The sequence below is a fragment of the Ixodes scapularis genome, unplaced genomic scaffold, assembly GCF_016920785.2.
Source record: "Ixodes scapularis isolate PalLabHiFi unplaced genomic scaffold, ASM1692078v2 PGA_scaffold0__279_contigs__length_252992795, whole genome shotgun sequence".
NCBI lineage: Eukaryota > Metazoa > Arthropoda > Arachnida > Ixodida > Ixodidae > Ixodes > Ixodes scapularis.
Genome location: NW_024609835.1, coordinates 51,033,944 through 51,057,183, shown reverse-complemented (window position 1 = coordinate 51,057,183; position 23,240 = coordinate 51,033,944). Strand labels below are relative to the sequence as shown.

General features: G+C 43.2%; 1 pseudogene; it reads left to right on the top strand.

Moving 5' to 3' along the window:
* The first annotated feature begins 18,138 nt into the window (after positions 1 to 18,138).
* On the top strand, positions 18,139 to 18,779 carry LOC120836509 (annotated as a pseudogene).
* Positions 18,780 to 23,240: the final 4,461 nt, after the last annotated feature.

Below are 23,240 nucleotides of genomic sequence, written 5' to 3'. Positions count from 1 at the left end.
ATAGACATCTATAGCCATTTCAAGCCGATTTGGCCGAGAACTGCCCAGAGCCAAATATAGTAGACACTTGAATCCCTTCATATTCAAAACATCATGAATACTGTCACTAAATGTCAATAATGTTCATTCTGAAGCGATTTAAGGTGATATTGTTAAATGATATGCTATTGCTACCAATAGCCACTTGAAGCCTTTTTCATTCATAAGTATAGAATAGCAGAATATTGCGACCAATAAGCACTAATAGCCATTTTTTGGCAATTCGAGCCAGCCAGGTCAATAAAAGATGCCTATAGCCAATAATAGCCATTGGAAGCCAACTCAGCTTGCATAAAATCAAATAAATCGAAATAGAGGCTGATTATCATTGATTGTCACTAGAAGTCATTTGGACCCCGAATCTGCCATATAATTTATAAACATGATAATATCGCCAATAATAGCCATATGATGCCAAATCAGTCTGCACACAATCAGGTAATTCGAAATAGTGACTAATAGCCTTTGATAGTCACTAGAAGTCACTTAGACCCCGAATCTGCCATATAAATAAAAAATATGATTGTATAGCCAATAGTAGCCATTGGAAGTCAACTGAGCCTGCATAAAATCAAATAAGTCGAATTAGTGACTGATAGTGATTGATAGTCACTAGAAGTCATTTGGACCCCAAGTCGGCCTTATAATTTATAAACATAATCATATAGCCAATAATAGCCATATTAGGGCAACTCAGTCTGCCCACAATCAGGTAAGTTGAAATAGTGACTAATAGCCATTGATAGTCACTAGAAGTCATTTGAACCACGAATCTGCCATATAAATAAAAAATATGATTGTATAGCCAATATAGCCATTGGAAGCCAACTCAGCCCGCACACAATTATATAACTCAAAATTGTGACCAATAGTCATTAATAGTCAGTATAAGTGATTTCAACTCCGAATCTGCTGTATAATTTATAAATATAATCATATAGCCGATAATAGCCATATGAAGCCAACTCAGTCTTCACACAATCAAATAACTCGAAATAGGGACCGATAATCATGGAGAATCACTAGAAGTCATTTGGACCTAAATCTGCCATATAATTATAAATATGAATGTATAGCCAATAGTAGTCATTGGAAACCAACTCAGTCTGCACACAACAAATAAGTCGAAATAGTGACTGATGGTGATTGATAGTCACGGAAGTCATTTGGACCCCAAATCTGCCATATAACTTATAAACATGATCACATAGCCAATAATAGCCATATGAAGCCAACTCAGTGTGCACACAATCAAATAACTCAAAATAGAGGCCAAAAGTCATTAAAAGTAACTAAAGACATTGGAACTACATATCTGCCATGCCAAATTTTGATCAAAAAGCCAAAATTAGCCATTGAAAGCCAACTCAGTCCGCGCGCAATCAAATAACTCAAAATAGTTACAAATAGTCATTGATAGTCATTAAAAGTCATTTGGAACCAAAATCCGCCATATAATTAGGAAATAAAATCAAATATCAAATAATAGTCATTAAAATGCAATCTGAGACATAACCTTACAAATTTCCCGAAATGGTCACTAATTGTCATTAAAGTCTTTCAAAAGTGGAACTACCTAATAAACAACTGCTTGGTCTATATGCCCCGAAATAGCTTAGGATATTGGTCCAGAGCCATTGATAGCCCTTGGAAGGCAATCTAGTTTATACTCGTCTAAATAGCATAAGTACAATCCAATAGTCATTGCAGTCATTAGAGGCTAACCAGGCCCCCAAAACGACAGGTAATACTGAACCGGACACTATTTCTACTTCCTTATAAATACTGGCTCTTCGTTAAACAGCCAGTGTAGCATTTACTGGCTGTAATTCCTATCTCGTGTAGCACTTCCAGCCTCATTGGAAGTGAATCTCATATAATTTAAAATAATAACCCATGGAGCAATTACAAATTTGAATTGCTGTGCTTTATTTATAACTGCAAAGAGCCAGTCACTACAGCTAGTAACAGCCATGGCCTTTAGGGTGGTCCATAAATTGTCAACTTTCTAAAAAGTGACTAATTGACCGTAGGTCATTTGTACCAGGTGTAATACATAGGTTCATATAATCTAAATACTTACTGCTAATATGAAGCGCACCTCATTATTAGAAATACCGTGTATCAGCTCTTGCTCAATAGAAATCGGCACACCAATTTGCCATATATTCACAACTCCTGACAGTGTGAAGAAAGAAAATAGTGTAGTGAATGATTGTCATCCTTTTATTTTCGAGCTCATAGCTTACCATCCCACACCGAGAGATGGCAGCATTTCTGTGTCTCCCGACAAACCCATGTATTTTGGCTCCAGCTTCCAGTATTGGTAGTCAATGGTATTTGATGTGATTGTGCCTCGCTCTTGGCATTCTGTACTCTCACCTCCTCCTCCTCCGTACCCTCCCCTCCTCCTCTACCCTATCGTCCTCCTCCTAACCTTACCCTCCTCCCACAGCTTCCCCGCTAAATTTAGCTGAAAAATTGATGCCACGTGACCTCAACACCACTTCTATTTCTCCGCGGAATTTAGCGGGGAAAATGACGTCACATGACTTCGTGTCACGACTCACGTCACCTATGAACAAATTCAGTTTCTCCGACAGATTGAGCGAGAAAACTGACGTCACGTGACCTAAACACCAATTCAATTCCCCGCTAAATTTAGCGGGGAAACTGTATGGTGTGTAGGTCTGTGACGTCCCATAATGCAACACTGCGTATTCAGTTTCCCCGCTAAATTTAGCGGTAAAACTGTCGTCACATGACCTCAACACCAATTTTATTTCCCAGCTATATATTGCGGGGAAACTGTGACGTCCCATAATGCAGCGCGCAATTACGCCGACGGCGAGGGCGACGCCGACGCCGCTCAACGCGGAAACGGGCGATGCTGCTCACACCGAAATCTCTGTTCCGATTGTGTTGATGGGAAACCCATGCAGCTTCGTTATGACACGTAGAACACTTGTGAGTTTTGCGCACCCAGCTTCAGCACCTCTCCTTCGCCCCTCCCTCTCCCATTTCTTTTAAGCATGGAATGTTTCTGAAATCTGCCCCCAACCCCAAAATTTTATCCGCTAAATATAGCGGGAAAATTCACGTCTTGTGACCTAGACCAATCCAGTTTCCCCGCTAAATTTGGCGGGGTTAATCGACGCCACGAGACCTGATGCCACGTACCCTACAAAAGCATTCAGTTTCCCCGCTAAATTTAGCGGGAAAATATACGTCCCCTGACACACCGAATCAAATAGAAATGAACGACGCGGAGGCCGCAGGCGTGCACGTGATCGCGAGAATTTCGCCGTATCCACTGACAGTTTAAGAAACGCAGGGCATGACGAGCCCGCGATCATTTTATTATCGTTCCACAGCCAGTGAGACTGCGCCTTTGGGTGATGAAAAACGTCCAAGAAGAAATCAGAAAGTGAAAAAAGCGTGAACATACTAAGCCACGCCCTGCGTTTCTTAAACTGTCAGTGACTATCGTGTGAATGTAAAAGAGTGCTAAAATAATAAAAAAGAGTCGCTGAAAAACCACTAGTGTTGGTTGTCTATGTTGGTTGTCCTCACACACAAAACTTTTGCCTTATAAAACACTGATTCGTTTGTTGATAGAGTATGCATGCGAAATCTGGGATCCTCATATTCTTCAAGATGTGTTAAAGCTAGAAATGTTCCAACAACTTGCTTTGCGTTTTATTTTTGTCCAAATATCGTTGACTGGATTCATCTAAGGCACTGTATGCGGAGGGCAAGTTCGTCTGCTTTTTGCGCAAGGGGTAGCAGTGGCGTCGGAACGCCGAGCCCTGATTGGCTGATCGCGACCCCCTATCTGAGCGTCGTCTGCTCCTTTGCAACGTCGTCTGCTCGCAAGGTCGTCTGCGTCTGTCTTACCTTTCCTGCGACTTTCGGAAGTGCAGGTCTTTACGAGCGAGCTCGACGTCTCCTTTCAGAGAGGGCAGACGAAATAACTCGAGCGGTACGTTGTTTTTGTCTAACAACTAGCAGACGCGCATCAAGGAGAGAAGTCAAAGGACTCACTGGCGAGGTGTCCCGAGGCGCCGAGGTTTGTCTGCTAAGAACAGAGAGGTGAAGGTGGTTAATGTCCGCAAGTTCCTCCCCAAACACGCTTTCTCTCCTTTCGTGTGCGGCGAGACTCCTCACTCATTAACGGCGTCGGCGGGTTGCTGCTTTACGTCTGCTAGTCAAAGCGATGGCTGCTTTACCTTTCCCGCGTCTGTCGGAGATTCGCCGCTTTTTCACCTGCGAGAACGCGGCCTTCGAAAAAGGCGAAAGGAAATGCCTTGAAGCATACGTCCTTTCTTTTGAGGTGAAAGATTTCACTCTAGTTGCGAATGTCCAGGCGTCGTTTAAGAATTGTAGCTACGCGGTAAAGATGACGCTCTCCGATAAAGGTGACATTTTAGAGAGTCACTGTGAGCGCCCTCGCGGGGCCGCAAAGCGCAGCCACATGGTGGCTACCGCACTTTACGCGGCTCTAAATGGACTGTCCAAGACGGACCCTCCACAGCAGTGGCTGCAACGCCCCAAGAGCAGCATGCCGCGGAAGGTCGCTCGCTTAGGTAAGAAGTAAACACCGTGTTCATCGCTACGTTAAAACGTTTAGTTGCACGAGTTTCGTGAATGGTACCTGGCGTTTAATGAGTTGTTCAAAGATAATCAGCTAAAGACAGATGACAGCCGATGTAGTGACTGTAAATAAACAAATGCGACTGTGCGATCGGTACTGTGAGCACATCATAGCCCAAAAGTGCTCCATCGCTGCTTGTTGTCACAACTTTCTCGCTCGACTAGAAGGTTGTTGTCAGTTAGCGTATTGGGGTATCTATGTGTGGCGTAAACCCAAGTGGCAAAAGTTTGAAAACCTGTGCTAATCTGTGGAAGAGAATCCGAGCAAGATCGATCGAGCTACCCGAGCGGCGTCGAACGTATCGCGGAAGTTATGTCGTAGACTCGTTGACACCAAGAAGTAATTATTGTTATAATGCAATTAAATGCAAAAGTACAAGCGAGCTGGACAAGAATGGCTAAAATAATCCTTGGAGAAGGGGAACAAGAGGGACAAAGGTTCAACACAAATCTTTTTCGAAGGCCGCGTTCTCGTCGGTGAAAAAGCGGTGAATCTCCGACAGACGCAGGAAAGGTAAAGAAACCATCGCTTTGACTAGAAGACGTAAAGCCGCAACCCGCCGACGCCGTTAAAGAGTGGGGAGTCTCGCCGCACACGAATGGAGAGAAAAAGTATTAGGGGGGGGGGGGGGGGGGGGGGAACTTGCGGACACTAACCACCCTCACCTCTCGGTTCTTAGCAAACAAACCTCGGCGCCTCGGGACACCTCGCCAGTGAGTCCTTTGACTTCCATCCTTGATGCGCGTCTGCTAGTTGTTAGACGAAAGCAATGTACCGCTCGAGTTATTTCGTCTGCCCTCTCTGAAAGGCAAAGTCGAGCTCGCTCGTAACCTGCACTTCCGAAAGTCGTAGGAACGGTAAAACAGACGCAGACGACGTTGCAAAGGAGCAGACGACGCTCAGATAGGGGGTCGCGATTAGCCAATGAGGGCTCGGCGTTCCGACGTCACCGCTACCCCTGTGCAAGAAGCAGACGAACTTGCCCTCTGCATTCAAAAGCCAACATTTCGCTACTTAAGATGAGGCGTAAAGAAAAAAAAGATTGAAATTTCCATATATGAGTATCAATGACTTATTGCAAATAGACAAAACAGCTTACCTAGTTCCTGACCGAATCGAGAATAACTCGGAACAAGCACAGCCCGGTTCTTCAAGGACTGTTTCAAATACTTGTTTTTTCCACAAACCACAAGTGACTGGAATTTTCTTTCGGAGCAAGCTGTGGTATGCCAATCACTTGAAGCTTTTTCTTCTTATATTGCATCTTGCAAAATGCGAAATATTTTTTTTTCTTTTTATTGTGTGTATTGTTTTCCGTCAACGCATTCTAACCCATGGCGGATCTCATTTTATTTGTTACTGTCAAAGCATTTTTTGTGTGATTATTTAGTAATATCTTTTATAGTACCTTTTCAAGTGTGTGCTGCTCTTGTTGTTGTTGCTTTCTATGTACACTTGTATGTATACCCACCCCATCATAGCCTCAACCGAGACAGATAGTACTTTGAAATACATAAATGAATAAGAACGACGTCCAAGAGAACGACATTAAAGACGACGTCTAGGACGACCTCTGGGAAGTCCTGTAGGGCGATCTCAAGGACCTCTAGGGCGACGCCTAGGACTACGTCTAGAGCGCCCTCTAGGGCGATTTGAAGGACGACCTCTAGGACGACGTCGAGGATAATGTCCTAAAAGACGGCGTCAAAGACGACGTTTATGACGACCTCTAGGACGACGTCCAATAGAATGATGTCATGGACGACGTCTAGGTTGACCTCCGGGAAGACCTCTAGGACGACGTCGAGGACGACATCAAGGTCGGCAGGTATTTCGAAGAGGGTGCGAATGTGAAGGAATGTGAGAATGTAAGTAAAAATGGTCTACTGCGCATACCTACTGCGCATTAGGAGGCCAGAAAGTCGAAGAAATCTGGGGAGGGTAGTAGCTAAAGGATACTATCGCATGAAAACACCGCCGAAATCCGATTAGCTCCGGGCTTTCAGGATCCCTGCCAAGCACGCGCGCTCGTGCAGTGCAATAAGCACTGTTCAGGGCCACCTGCTCGCGCTTGTAGCATCTGCTGCGTCTGGACTTAACCTGAAACGAAATTAGACAGGCCACATTTATCACATTTATTTGCAGGAGATAAGTCTAGAGGTGAACATATAGAAATTCATTCCCGGCTTGTGCAAACTAGCTTTCTGTATGTTCAAAGCGTGCTACGAACTGAATGCGCAGTCACCCTCGGGATTCTTCGTGTGTTCGTCGGACGTCTCCGAATCTTCGAGAGTGACGCAGTTTCAAAGTCCAAGACCTGGCTAATATGATAGCTATAATTATATGGAGTTAGTTTGCTGCGAGAGGTTCATCGGCGATGACACTCTTAGCCCACAAATCCATTCTCTTCTGTCTGTTGTCCGGTATTCCAGCGCTGGTTAGCAAAGAAGACCTGAAACACACACATGTATACAAACATGCGGAATCGGTGTACCAGATGGGAACGTTTTGTGATGTGTTACCTGGACTTTCCACTGACGGCCACCCTCCTCCAAGCTCTCACATGTGGGACCCGTTGAGTATGCTCAAAGCGGGTGGCCTTTTCTTCCCTATTGCAGGATTCGCAATCGCAAGCAGAATTACAGCGACGAGTGGTTGAGCGGCGTAGTACAAAGAATGAATATTCCGAACAATTTCTGCGGATTATGTTTGTAAGGCGTGAACCACTGAGCCCCATTGGGGTTTACTGGCATGTCGTATGAGCTAAAAATGCACTCGACAGTAAAATGTTTTTGTCAATTCAGATTTATCCGATAAACTCTGATTTTCGAAGTCACGACGACCGAAAAGCAAGACGGTATGCTTTACATACATCTGGTCAATGCGCAGGGTCAGCACTCCATCTGGTCAATCGCACTCTCCGGGCGATTGACAAGAAAGGAGGGGTGCTTATCTCGTCAAGGTTCGCTAAGAACAGCGGGTCAACGGATTTCTCGGCCACAACAGAGGTTCCTAAGTTCCATAGATTAGACAGTATACCATTTGTGCTTACAACAGGGGTTAAAAGCTAATGTGTTTTTTCATCCTTTTTTTTTTGGGGGGGGGGGGAGAGGGGGGAGCGGCTAAAGTTATTATACTGCCCCCATCGTCTCGCACTGCCAAGACACTTTTCTGTTAGAAAGATACAAACAAATATAAAGGGGCTGCAGTGAGCTACGCTAAAGCGTTAATGATTTTGAGGAATCGACAGCGAAGAAATCGTTTTTCGAAAGTTTTATCGTTTAAAAGACCGACTTTGTAAGAGCGATGGCAAAGGCGCCTTAAAGGAGCTGTGCAACGATATTCAATTGGAATGTTTTTCTCTCTACATGAGCTTACTGACACACCTGGGACTCAAGGATACTCACACGCAACGCCACTGGCCAAGAAACTCCTTTGTTGCGGTGTAATTTCAAGGTCAAAAGCGATCATTTTCATTCAATCTCTCCTTTGCAAAATTTGATGACGTAACTCGGGGATCGCAGTACACCCAAGTGACGATATTTGAATGCGGTTCATAGATTGGACCCGAGCATTGCGTGGGCACTCGACTTGGGCTCGTGATAATTGCTAGCCCGAGAAGCATTCGGGTAGTGACCTGTGTCCAATCGCTGCAACGACGACAACAGCCGAGCCATAACAATGTCTGGAACTCAGCGCGTGTCCTGCGCTTTGCCAACCCCAGCGCGTGGCTATGATCAACACTGGCGGCACATAATCGGCTCCAGATCACGTGGCCGCTTGTTCTGGCTGCGAGTTGAGGGGGTGAACGCTGCTCGTTTTTCTTTAATTTTTTTCTGGGACTTCTATTGCGTGGGGGGAAAAACGAACGCGTGTTTCATAGGTCATTAACGTTAGGGATCCGTTTTAAGCGGTATTTGCGCAGAGTACAAAAATTGTTGCGTTGCTCCTTTAAAAATTGCACATCAAAACTTTCATGTCCAGCCTGAAGAGACCTCGTATATAATACCATGAATACACTGTTAACAGCTGGTACTACAAATGGACGAGTAGGTAAACCTGACATCACTGCTTTTTTTTTTTTTTTCTTATTTCAGAAATTTTGAATTTTAGGATATTAGGAATTTAACAGAAACAAAATCAGATAAACACGAAGTTCGCTATAAAAAAATAGACTCCAAAAAACACCCTTGGGATTTCGCCAAAACTTAACCTTGAGAAAACGGAATCCTAGGTAATAACAATTATATTAAAGTTTGGTTGACTGTTCTGCCTTCACCACGAGTTGTCGTTCTCCGATGGCATGTTGATGCTGTCAGGTGAGCTTTTACCGCAACCGGTGAGTCTTATTGTTACGAAGTCGCAATTAAAGCAACCTAAGAGCATGTTCAGAAACTGTAACTATCCTGACAAGTTTTCTTCTCTTTTTTTTTTTTTTTTTTTTTTGTGGTATCTAAAGGGAGATTGAAGCGGTTGTGTATAATAAGAAAAAACACCTAAATCGTCTTCATTTGACCTCCCGTATCACGAATATCGCTATTATTTTTGAGCTTGGTGCACGGAGGCTGCAGAAATTAATTTCTAAAGAACCGCTAAAGCCTCTCCTTCCCGGGACATGACGTAATATTAGGAGTTTTCGGAATATCCGCTCTCGCGCATCATCGGCGTCTGTCAAAGCTATGCACGCGCACTCTTGCTGTTCTTAAAGGAGCGATGCAACAATTTTTGTACTTTGCGCAAATACCGCTTAGAACAGATCCCTGACGTTAATGACCTATGAAACACGCGTTCGTTTTTCACTTCACGCAACAGAAGTCCCAGAAAAAAATTAAAGAAAAACGAGCAGCGTTCACCCCCTCAACTCGCAGCCAGAACAAGCGGCCACGCGATCTGGAGCCGATTATATGCCGCCAATGTTGATCATAGCCACACGCTGGGGTTGGCAAGGCACAGGACACGCGCTGAGTTCCAGACATTGTTATGGCTCGGCTACTGTCGTCGTTGCAGCGATTGGACGCGGGCCACTACCCGAATGCTTCTCGAGCTAGTAATTATCACGAGCCCAAATCGAGTGCCCACGCAGGGCTCGGGTCCAATCTATGAACCGCATTCAAATATCGTCACTTGGGTGTTCTGCGATCCCCGAGTTACGTCATCAAATTTTGCAAAGGAGAGATTAAACAAAAATAATTGCTTTTGTCCTTGAAATTTCACCGCAACAGAGGAGTTTCTTGGCCAGTGGCGCTGCGTGCGAGTATCCTTGAGTCCCACTAGTGCCAGTAAGCTCGTGTATAGTGAAAAACATTCCAACTGAATATCGTTGCACAGCTCCTTTAAGAAGGTCAAAAAGAGACGTCACGACTGGTGTCAGTGCGGGAAAATATACCTGGCAAACATGCAACTGTGCGTGCCACCCACACGAGCGACACGCGCTTGGCGGCCCAAAGATCCTAGTATGACGTCACGACCTGTCGGAGGTTTTCGCGTTTTCTCGCCTTTAGTTGCATCTCTGGGGAAACCGAACGTTATATTAATAATCCCGGGATGAAAATACGCAATAATGTACCTCAAACTTTTTTTTTATACGTTTTAGCTTTTTTGTTTTTTTTTTAATAATTATTATGACATGTTTTTTCTCAAAACATTTGACATGATGATGCGAGCGTGTCACCCTGATCGGTGTTTCGTGCGTGCACGCGCACGTAGCATGCGCTTGAATGCGCTTTTGACAGGCTTTCAATCTTGTACGTACTTTTCACCGCAAGAGGACACACGGAGGAAAAATAAGGGAGCAAACAATGTCAATCACATTGGTTGTCAGTGACAAATTCACTCTTCTTGGTATATGCGCAGAATGCTACGTGCCGGAGCCACAGGTGCAAGCTTATGGATTTGCAGTGTGGTTTCATTGCAAGAGCACTTGCGCAGAGAGTCTTTTAAGATTGTGTATAACGCCTTACGTGGCATTCACTGTTAGGCAGCGTAGCTTTCTCGGTCGGTTTCCGTAGTGTACGAGCAGTTCCAGTAAAGAGAAGCCAAGCCACATTCCCAGGTAGCCACCGATGTAGCCAAATATCTCGATTGCCTGTGAACGACATACCATATTGTTGTCCCTCGCACTTCAAATACATCCTGCTGTTACACATAAATACAGAAAACTATTTTATCCATTTTAGATATTAAGATTGGTCTATATTTCTTTTTGCACGAGTTAACATAAATTAGCATTACAATTACGCCACCATTTAAAACGGTTAAGCCGAGGGCGCAACATTTATGTGGGATTAATGGTTGCTGTGCGTAACAATAAGGTTTCAGCAATTTAATAAGGGTTTAAAGGCTTTTAGAACATTCAGAAAGCACGCAAAAAGCGACATCAATAAATAAAATATACGCAAACGTTTAAGTAGAATAATTTAAAAAAAAAAACGCAAACAAAGCTTACAAAAAAAAAAAAAAGAACGAAAGTAAGATTATAACGTATATGCGCAATCGCATGCTCGGTATGGTTTATTATATCTACCCATGACTTCGAGTATATTACACAGTAATAGCATTTAATTGTTTGCGTGAAATATCGCCCGCTTGACATACTCTTAAAAATATACGTTAAAAATAGCGGAATATAGGCGCAAATTAAGGACAGGTATAAAAACTGCATATGTATTTTGTGAAAGGAATGTATGCTAATAATCTGGTTGGGGAAAGCACACACACACACACACACACACACACGCGCGCGCGCGCGCGCGCGCACACACACATACACGCACATGCACACGCGCGCGCGGTCTTAACTGCAGTTGTATTTTTTATTCACCAGTGAACGCTCAGAAAAAAGGACCGTAATGAGAAAGACATGCCCCTGTAATACCCGAAGGACATTTTACCTGTCTGAAAAGCTACAAGGTGAACAAACCCAGAGTGTTTGAGATTTTGCGGTGGCACATTATACATCGTTTCAGTTTAAGTCCAGACGCAGGCGACGCTACGAGCTGAGGGAACCATTCAGACAGCGTCAAAATCGCACCATCATGGTGCTCGTCATGTTTGTGAACGCGTTTTATCATCGCTCAACCAATCATAAGCAATAATGTCCAAGTGACTTGCGTTTTTTACGCTGCTTGACTGGTTTCATTCGCCTGCAGCGTCGGCTGTGTACGAACTTAAACTGAAACAAAGTATAGTTCTGCCCGATTTTGTCCCCCATTTTGGAATTTAAATTATATATAAATTTCTTTGTTTGCGACCAAGTACTTTTAAGTTTCCTCGTTGTGATTTTAGATTAAGTTAGCTCAGGAAAAACTGGCTTAAGCATTTAGGTCTAAAAACCATTGTCATGGATGGGCTGCATATTTTTTTATTGAATGTTTCAATGATATTGAGGGTATAAAGATTTCTCAGCTTTCCTGTTCAAAAAGCAAATGCGTAAATATTTCAACCTCTTTTCCCATTGTATTGCTAGGCTGCACCAAGCAAGCATATACAGTAAATATTGGCTGCACTGGTGCCCACCGTCAGTATCACTGGCATATATTATTTGCAGTCAGACATTGTCAGACACCTCAAAAGGCGCACTTACATTTAACGTTGGCTTCTCTGTAAGGCGTTCCAGGTCATCCGTAGCAAATTTCAGAACGATTCCGTACGTTTGCCTAGAAAGACAGAAAGTCGGTTTACCGATCATACCTTACGGATTGAGTGTGAACTTGATACAACCTAGTTACCCTATGTTTAATAATTAGTGAGCCTTCCGGCGAAGGTTCGAGTTTTCCCACGTGAATTACGATTTAGGACTTCTGTACGTAATCCCCCGTGATGCAAGCTTCTTCTAGTGGTGCTCCAGTGTTGCCAACCCGTGGAGAAAAAAAAACAATTTGTCTCGATCCTCACACCGCTCACACATCGCGTCCATGACGGCGTCGTCACTGTGGAAATGTACTTTCGGGTATTCTTTGAGTGCAGGAAACATGTGAAAGTCTGACTGTGCCGATTCCGGCGAGTGTGGTGGGTGGGGTAACAGGTCAAAGCCCCATGCATGAATCTGATGCAAGGAGGCGCGGGCTGTGTGACAGCGCGCATTGTGTTGGAGCCAAAATTACGCTACGTTCCAATTTTCTCGTCTGACGGTCCGCAATTCACGCAAGAGGGTGCAAGAGGGTTGGGCCAGAAACTGACCAAACTTCGTTCTAATGCGCCAGCTCATTCCCCGGCAGGCTCACTATTTCTCAAACGTTCCCGTATACCTTGGCAGACATCATACTTACTCCTTAGATCCGTTTGGCTTCTGAAACATACCACCCAAAATCCAGTTAATGACTGATGGTGGAATTCGTGGAGCTCGTTCGCCAAACTCACCTGCACGTTCTGAATGGACGTTACACGGCTGTCGTACGTGATGTCCCTGAGAGAAACGCAGCATGGTTATCACATCGGAAACGCGGCATTGTTATCACATTAGAACTGTATCAAGGTTGCGGCGGTAGTTCTCCAAAATTAAGCGTCTGGACGCAATATTGTGCTGCGTCCATGCTTGAGACTTAAATTAATTGTCAGGTATGCGAAGGAAGAAAACGCGAGCCACCAAGAACTAGATCATATACACGCAGAAACGAGACAACAGCACTCGTCTGTTGTACCTCAAATATCGCGGTTTGAAATTTAGTGCTTTGTTTGTTTGTTTGTTTTTTGTATCGAACGCGTCTGAAATTAAATCGAATTGAATGGTTACCTCACTAGGTTACAACTTTATGTGTCCACAATGTGCAGCATTTATATTTGAGTCAGCACTGACAGAATGAGAACTGCGGGACGTGTCTTTCGAACCTTCCGACCTCCAGCGTGCTCCCCTTGCCTTCCGCCGTGCTTTGGCTGCGCGCTGGAGGTGCACGAAACGCCGAAGCGTTGTCGAAGGTAAGAAGCTCGCGAAGTTCCTCCCTGCCCTTCTCACCTCGTCAGCGAGTATAACGTGTTTAGATGTTGTAGTATTTGAAGCAAGAAAGTTTACGTTACAGGAGGAGAAACAAAAACAGCATGTTTAAGGTGAGAGTCATGTGATCGTAACTTTAATATTATATACTAAAAAGCATAATTTTCTCTAGTTTTGACCAATTTTCTGGTACATCCCGTGGAATGAAAAGTTTTCAAGGAAATATCAAAATTCTGATTGATTTGTGTTCTATGATACCCAGGCAAGTACAGCCCTTGAGAACATTATGACCTTTTGTCAAGAAAAACCAAAAGCAACATATTTGTGAATGTAGCAAAAAAAAAATTGTTAGAGCCATAGGCATCCAAATGTTTAATTACTGCTTACTGATAGTCTGCAAGTGTCACCTAAAATATTCGCGGGGAACATTGCGATGTTTGTTGTTCTGCTGAAATTTTAATTTTAGTGCGTGCGCCGAGGCGTCGATGTCCCAGAAAGTTGGCGATGTTCATTTACCCATAAATTATCATTTATCGATCGCAGTCCAAGAATTTATATTTTATTAGCACGTGGCTTTATTGTTTATTTTATTTATAATATACGCATACACAACCCGACGGAACAATATCGACAAAAAGCACCTATCAACAATGTAGTAATTCGAAATTTGAACAACATGTAAATACAATGTCTGACCCAATCCTCTCGTGAACTCGGAAGTTTTGTTCAAAAAGTTCAACGACTGATGAAAATTACCTCCGCCAGTTGAAGAACTTACGTTTGATATCTTATCTGAGGAAACGTGATATAAGTTTACAACTTGATTACACCATAAAACAATCTTAGTTAAAATGAAAGTTAACCATATTGTTTATGACAATCGTACTAGAAAAGCAATCTAATTTTAAAGGCACTCGAAATTATGTCAAAAACGCAAAAGCAAAGATTTACAAAAAAAATATATATATATATAAAACGCAGATGTTTACGTCACAGATACGTCACAAGATATGTCTATACAGACAACATATGCAAATTCGTTTCGAAATTTTTTTTTTTTTTCCTTTTTGTGCTTTGAGTTTTGTTTGAAATAGTACAGAAAATTAAAGACGGTATATTTGTGTGAACCTTCAAACGAGTATGTAAGAAGGCGAACTTGTGGATTGAACTAAAATGTAAGGGAACTCATTCTGCGAGGGCGACCGTCGCGCGTTTTACCAGCTACGGTTCTTTCTATTCAAATCATGCTGTGGTAACTTTCTGGACAATACATCACGCGATGCTTCCAGACTCTACTGGAAGGTTCCAGAAGAGCAGCGAAGGTAGGGCTGTCCGGGTTCGAACCCCGTGCTTTCAGCCGCAATACATAGCATTTCTAGGGCTAGCTCTTGGCGATCTGGTGTCCTTAGATGTAGCTTCGCTGACGTGCGCATTCTCACGCACGTGACGTCACGTGAATCTGATGTTATGCTGCTACGTGACGCGACCTCAAGTGACGTCACGTGGTCACGTGACACCATGGCGTTACGTGGCACCGTGTTATCACGTGACCTGATGTCACGTGGTCGCCTCGAGTCACGTGATACCATGACGTCGCCTGGCACCATGAGATTACAAAGCAGCGACGCCACCTGACATTATAACGTCGTGATATCCGTGACGTCAGGTTACACCATGCACATTCATGCAGTGCGTTCGCTTGTTAAATGTATCTACGGTGCGATCCTTACTTGCAGGCTGCTTTACAGCGATCCATGCATTTTTCGAGTATCTTGTTCTCAAATACTGTGTCCCAACATTTGGCTGGAAAGAAATGTTCGTGTATGTCATTCTCAATTAATAGGTGATTTATGAATATAAAGGATTCATTACAAAAATGTAAATATTAATATGGAACAGAAATAAATGCACGATACAAGACAGTCATTGTTAGGACATGAGGCTAAATAATAACAACAGTTGCAAAGGTCATGAATCACGTTTCATTAATTGAAATTAGATGTACAATATTCTGTAAACTATAGCTTGTAATCTAAATACAACTTTCCTTTTATGGTGACTTTCTCCAGCAATAATTCCCCATTTGGCCATCATAGAACATTTCCAAAACTTCAGCCTTCGCTAACCGCTTTAGTAAACGCTCAGCGCGTTTTGCTGAATGCATAGGTCTAAAGGGTGATTTCAAATAAGATCGAACAGGGGGTGGCTGGTCGACCTTTTTAATTTGCTTCATAATTTTATATGTTGTTTCCCGATGCCCAAAATAAACAAAATCAGAATTATTTTCACCCAGAAAAAAAAAAATTTCAAACGCAAAAAATGGTATATCACGTAGGGGTGGAAAGTTGCATTTGCTTGCATAGCCGGAGGGGGCAACTTTGGTGATTAATAACTAATGTTATACTTCTTAGGTGAGTTTAATAATGTTTTAGTACAATCTATATGTACTTATCAATAAAAAAAATGTTGTTATTTTTTAGTATGTTTTAAAAAATAAATAAAAAAACATCGATTTCGGCTCCTTGACCGTTTTTCCTCCAACTTTGCAGGCCTGTATCTTTGGAAATAATTTAGTGAGAAACGTCATATTTTAAGTATATACACCACTTATAAATGGAAGTACATTCACTAAACTTCAAATTTATTTAAGCGCGGGTTGGGGAAATTTTGGCAAGCAATCACGAGACAAGCACCGAAATAAATATATTTTAAGGGCGATTTAAAAAAAAATCCCGTTCTCGATTTTTTTCAAACTCTTACCAGTCATTCTACTCTATTTGGGGGTTACTATAGGTAAAAAACATGTTGCATTATATTGATGGTGTAATAGATAAAGCACCTCTACCGAGCCCCTTCCGCGAAGCTCGGCACGGTGTGCCCCCGTGGTGCGACGCAGTTATTGCGACTTCTTACTTTGAGAGAAAAGATTTTCTTTTTTTGTTATTCGAGTATAGCAAGTAATAGTTTTTCACATCTTTTGCACGTTATAATAAATTGCGCATTATATAGAATAAATTACACAACAGATACAGGGTGATTTCAGATATGATCGAAAAGAAGGTGGCTGGTCGACCTTTTTAATTTGCTTCATAATTGTATATGTTATTTAACGATGTCCGAAATAAAAAAAAAATGATTATTTTGGCAAGCAAACACGAGACAAGCACCAAAATAAAAATATTTTAAGTGCGACTTATCTTTACTCAGTCATTCAACTCTATCTAGCGGTTAATATTCATTAAAAACATGTTGCATCACACTGATGGTGCAATGGATACAGCTCCTCTACCGAGCCCCTTATCCGAAGCTCGGCACGGGGTGTCCCTGTGTTGCCACGCAATGATTGCAACTTGTTATTTTGTGAAAAGAGAGAGAATATATATATATATATATATATATATATATATATATATATATATATATATATATATATATATATATATGTGTGTGTGAAAACGTGGCATCGGGGTCGTCGGAGCAAAAGTGCTCCACATGCACCGAGTGGGCGGACAACATTCGCCGCGCCTTTACGACCACAGCCTCTCCCCGGGAACGCTGTCAATTGCTGACCCTCCTGCCATCAACCTTGACAAGAAATTAAGTCCAGAAAACCACCCCAGAGGCATCGATCTACATCATTAATAGGTCCCGGAAGCTGAGGGAGGACCACGGCGTGTGGTATGTGCCCGATCCCTATACAAGGTGTAACGTGAGCCCTGAAAACATATCTGCAGCGGCTACTACATGAAAGACGAGTTAGAGTGTTCTAGGCAGTGTCCCAATCAGAAGGACGTCATTTCCGTTATGCTCGATGGCCAGAAAACGCTCAAACCGAAACGTTTTATGACACGGTCAATCAGAGAAGCGTTTCGTGTATATAAAAGTGACCATCCCGACTCCGGCATCGGATTGACGAAGTTTTACTCCCTGCGACCCCGATGGGTTAAATGCAATCCCCAGCAAGAAGCATGCGTTTGTGTGTTCTGCGCAAACTATAACCTCTGTGTCGCCTCTCTTCAAGTTGCGTCAAGGTGCGTCAAGTTGTGAGCTGCTGGCTCACAACTTGACGCAGCGGAATTGAACTCGACATTCATCTGCAACCCGCCATCGCGTCAGTGCCTTTTAGGCGAATGTGACCATTGTCCCAAAGGCCAGTCTCTTACACTCGAAAAACTCAACATTTCCGAGGATGAAGAGATAGTTTTAGCAGCATGGGAGTCAGGCGAGCTCGTGAAAAAGACTAGATCAGGTCACTTTTCTGGAACAGCTTCGTGTGTCGGTCTCAAGGTGGATCATTCACAGCCATATCAGACAGACGCAAGGCAAAGCCATCTATGAAGAAAAGCAGTGCGCGCAGCGTGGCAGCATTGTCTTCCACTTCGACTTTGCTGAAAACTGAACTGTTATCCTTCTTGATAAGATTCAAGCGTACCACTGGAAAAAAAAAAAAAAACAGGTCTCAATATTTACGTGTGTGGCGACGACTAGAAAGTCGACATACACTTTTGCCGTCATCAGTGACGACTTGCATCATGACTCCACTCATGCCTGTCTGGCTGTGCAAAAAGTGAGAGAGTGGGTCGATGACAACCTTGCTGTGTACTCTCATTTGACTTATGTAAGTGACGCTGCCGCCAGTCACTTCAAGAATCGCTTCCAACTTCATGAATTCCAAAAAAAAAAATGTTTTCCCAAGGCCCAATGGCCACTGGGCACGGAAAAAAACGCGTGTGACGGACTTGGAGGACTCGTCAAACACCAAGCAAGGCTTCACAACTTGAGACAGCTCCCAGGAAAGGCCATACAGTCTGCAAAATGCATGGTGAGCAGTCTTTCCCAAAAACTAAAAGGAGTGAATTTCACAATTTTGGACGAAGACGAGGCTGTTGAATTCCGTGAACGCCAAAATGAAGAGTGGGTGGGAATGCGCGCCTTTCCTGGTATTCAGTCGTTGCCTGTGTGGCTATGCAAAACATCAGAAGCTTCGACCTGTGACGTGGAAGTGGCACGGACTGTCGGGTCCCCTTGGAAGAAACTCTAAGTGCACACCGTCAGAAAATGTTTGCGTCAAAATCTGTCAATTTTGAAACCTATGAAGGCAGAACTGTGTTGTATATGATGTGTAATTTATTATATTTAATGATAAATTTATTATAATGTGCCAAAGATGTGACAAACTATTAATTTCTATACTCAAATGAATAAAAAAATACTTTTCTCTCAAGGTAAGAGGTCGCAATAACTGCGTCGCACCACAGGGGTACACCGTGCCGAGCTTCGCGGAAGGGGCTCGGTAGAGGTGCTGTATCTATTACACCATCAATATAATGCAACATGTTTTAATTGATATTAACCCCCAAATAGAGTAGAATGGGTCAGAGCTTTAAAAAAATCGAGAACGGGATTTTTTTTTTTTTTAATTGCCCTTAAAATATTTTTATTTTGGTGCTTGTCTCGTGTTTGCTTGCCAAAATCTCCCCAACCCGCGCTTAAATAAATTTGAATTTTAGTGAATCTACTTCCATTGATAAGTACTGCATTTACTTAAAATACGACGTTTCTGGCTAAATTATTTCCTAAGATACACGCCTGCAAAGTTGGAGAAAAACCGGTCAAAAAGCCGAAATTGATGTTTTTTATTTATTTTTTAAAACATACTAAAGAATAACAATATCTTTTTTCGTATTGCTAAGTACATATAGATTGCGCTAAAACATTATGAAACTCAACTAAGAAGTATAACTCTAGTTATTAATCACCAAAGTTGCCCCCTCCGGCTATGCGAGCGAATGCGACATTCCACCTCTACGTAATGTACGATTTTTTGCGTCCGACAATTTTTTTTCTTGGTGAAAATACTTCTGATTGTGTTTATTTTAGACATCGGGAAATAACATATAAAATTATGAAGCAAATTTAAAAGGTCGACCAGCCACCCCCTGTTCGATCTTATCTGAAATCACCCTAAATTCAAAACTTAGCTGAAATTACTTTCTTGCAGCTAGTTAGTTTTACTATGTTCTACAGTCATAATGCTACTAAGAATAATTTTTTAGTGCGTCAGTACCTATGTTAAATTTTTCTTGAGGTATGCTATAATTTCACCCAAGGTGCATGTTTACTTTTTTTTGAAGTGTAAAGCTTGATGAAGTTGTGCTTTGCATTATGCACTCTAGACATTTTTCTGCCTAACCGTCATCATCATCATCAAATTAATAATAATAATAATAGGTGCCTGTTTAGTACTGGCGTATGATCGGGCAGTTGGATTATTGGTTTCACAAGCAAAATTCACATCGAAATGGCCGATCCCAGCTGCTTGACTCATCCTCAATACTTGTGACATAATGTTATCAACTTTCTTATACAACCTGTGTTGTTGGTTTTTTTACGTAACACGGTAATGTAACAACATAAAGAAATGTTTTTAGGCTAATATGACATCCACAAGTACTTTAAAGGGGCGATGCAACAATTCTTGTACTTTGCGCAAATATCGCTTAAAACGAATCCCTGACGTTAATGACCTATGAAACACGCGTTCGTTTTTCACCCCACGCAATAGAAATTCAGAAACAAAAACATAAAGAAAAACGAGCACCGTTTACCCCCTCAACTCGCATTTAGAACAAGCTGCCACGTGATCTGGAGCCGATTGTATGCCGCCAATGTTGATCATAGCCACGCGCTGGGGTTGGCAAAGCACAGGACACGCGCTGAGTTCCAGACATTGTTATAGCTCGGCTATTGTCGCCGTTGAAGCGATTGGACACGGGTCACCGCCCGAATGCATGTCGAGGCATCGATTGTCACGAACCCAGATTGAATGCGTACGCAGTCTTCGCGTTCGCTGTGTGAGCAGCATTTAAATATCGTTACCGCAAAGCTCGATGACGCATTCACGGGGATTGTACTGTTGCCATTGCCCCCACAGCTCCATCATCAAATTTGGCAAAGGAGCAAAAGGCGGCTTTGGAAGGAGAGACTGAAAGAAAAGCTCTGCTTTCATCCTTTGAATTCTGCCGCGATGAAGACGCTTCTTGGTCAGTGGTGTTGCGTTCGAGTATTCTTGGGTCCCACTAGGGCCAGGAAGCTGGTGTAAAGTAAGAGATATTCCTACCCAATGCCGTTGCACAGCCCCTTTAGGGTAGCCTATCTTATTGATCAGGGTAAATTAAGAAGTTTCAAAAAGTTCGCGGTACAAACATACCGCCTTCAATCATAGAACACAGAGGTCCCGCAAAGGTCACTGAATACTCGTGATCCGTAAGAACGCACGCACAGTGGTTCATTTCTTCTTGCATGATGCACTCTTGGGTACATGACTGGATAGAACAAAACACGGGAACCGTTAGTTTTGTCTATAGGGACAAACTATAGCGATACGACGACGCAATCAACGTCCTAAAATACGCGACAGTATACGCGATGCGAGGTTCACCTTCGTTCAGTCACTCGGGCCCTCGAACTCAGCGGGGCTAACCGCACTTTGTCACGGAGAGTAAAACTGCTCATAAATTTGTTACACATGATTGTAACCGGAGACAACAGACGACACACACGTTTCTTGAGACGTGTGTGTTTGTCCTTTGTCCCCTTGTTGTCCGTCGTCTCCGGATAGAATGATGAGTAACGTGAACCAGCTCTCCTGTTTATTAACCTTGTCTTCTACCAGAGATTTGTACAGCATTTATAAAACTACTTGAATGTTATTTCCTTTGATGAAAAAAAGAAGAAAAAAAAATGGAGAGTCAAATCGGGGGATCGGTGGCGAAGTGTATTAATTCACCAAAGCTCGAAGCACGTGGAGCGAAAGTTCGTGCAGCGGAACCCTCCTGGGCTCAATCCCCACCCCTCCCGGTTTGAGCTGAATTAAAATCATACCCGCGTGTGTTAGTAAACTCACTATTGCGTGATGCACACCAAGATTAGTAGTCGTATGCTGCACTGGCGGGATTGTTCGTTTATCTAGGGGAGACATAAAGAAGCCTCTTGAGGCGGACTAGCATTGAACTGTCCAGACATACCCGAAATCCAATTATTATGACAGTTTAACCTGATATAGATAGTCAACGTGAAGACCGTCCACAGGCTGATTATTTGTGTTTGGGATTGAGGACGACAGGTACTCCGCGGCCGTTCAACACGGTTATGCCCGATTCACATGGTGCGATTTCGCAGTTGAGCACCTGTTTCCTGCAAGAGCGATGTGAAGCAACCAGGCTTCAGTCGGGACCACACCGTGGCCACCCCGCAGATGCGTGACGCTTTTCCTAATTTTTCTCATATTTCACTGCCAAAAAACTGCACCTTTTTTCAACTGAAAAACTCCCACACGTATGTGCATTCCACTGCAGTAGTAATTTTGTTGGTAGACTTCTAGCCGTAAAAAGAAAACCGGCGATTGTTTGTTCGCGGTCGCGCTCTGTACCTTTGACACTTGCATATTTAATCACTAAAGTCTGGAAGGTCATCAGCTGGGGCGGCCGTCACGACTCACCTCCTTTGATGGAAAACCATAAAATGCATCTCGAGGTCCCCCGTAGAGGTAGTCCTTGCAGTCAGACGGGTAAGGAGCGGGCAGTCGGTATTTGACTTGCTAGGAACGAGAAAGGGGAAATCAACTGAACAATTGCCGCTCAAAAGCCTCGCCATGTACGCATTCATTACTGTCTGCATTGTGGAATTTTCACGCCCGCCTACTGCATCCTACTTCACGAAGAACGTTCAGTTTTCTGCAGTGCTCTAAAGTCTCTGGCCTCTTCCTGCAGTAACTCAAAAGTATAAGTTTTCTTCAGAACTGAGCGCCGGAAATTCCGTCGCAATAACGCCCGTCGTATTCCTTTCACTCGTAAATATATAAAACAGACAAAAAAAAAAGTATGACAAATACTGAACTAAAAAGAGATGTCAAGGACAAAAATATATTTTATAGAAAGTGCAGGAGAATTTTTCTTGTCATATCTCGGGGGCATACATCGCAAATGCAAACTACACGACCTTGCTTTCAATTTAATCTCCCAGTCTCCAGATTGTTATAGCGAGTTACGCGCAAGTACGTACTCCGGAGCAGCAGGGCCGGCCTTGAACCCTCAAGAGCCCTGAACAAAGTACGGCCGTGCCCCCCCCCCCCCCTTTTATACGCCCCTATATTCTAGGTACGACATCACGTTGTCAATAAACACGTAAGTAGTGGCCCAACACGAGCGTTTTGTCAGACGAGAACCGCATTACAAAAACGAACGGCGATCGAGCATATACGGAGAGCAAGTCGTCTGCTTGCGCAGGAGTTGCGGCGACGTCAGAACGACTCCGAGCTCTGATTGGTTTTCATTGAGATCTACCCACTATTTTTGTTCAATCAGCCAATTAGAGCTCGGCGTTCTGACATCATCGCAACTCCCGTGCAAGAAGCAGACGAACTTATGGCTCCGCATAGCGTCGTGTCGGGCGCCGTGTTCAAATAAATCGGAGCAGAAAATACAGACTACAGGCTTCGCACCATCGGACAGGGGAATTTAGGTGCCGTTTAACGCGGCTTCAGAAGCTGATTACGCCGGTTTGCTCCATGGGACACTTAATCCTTTCGCATTAAAAAATTGAAGAGAGCGAAGCGGC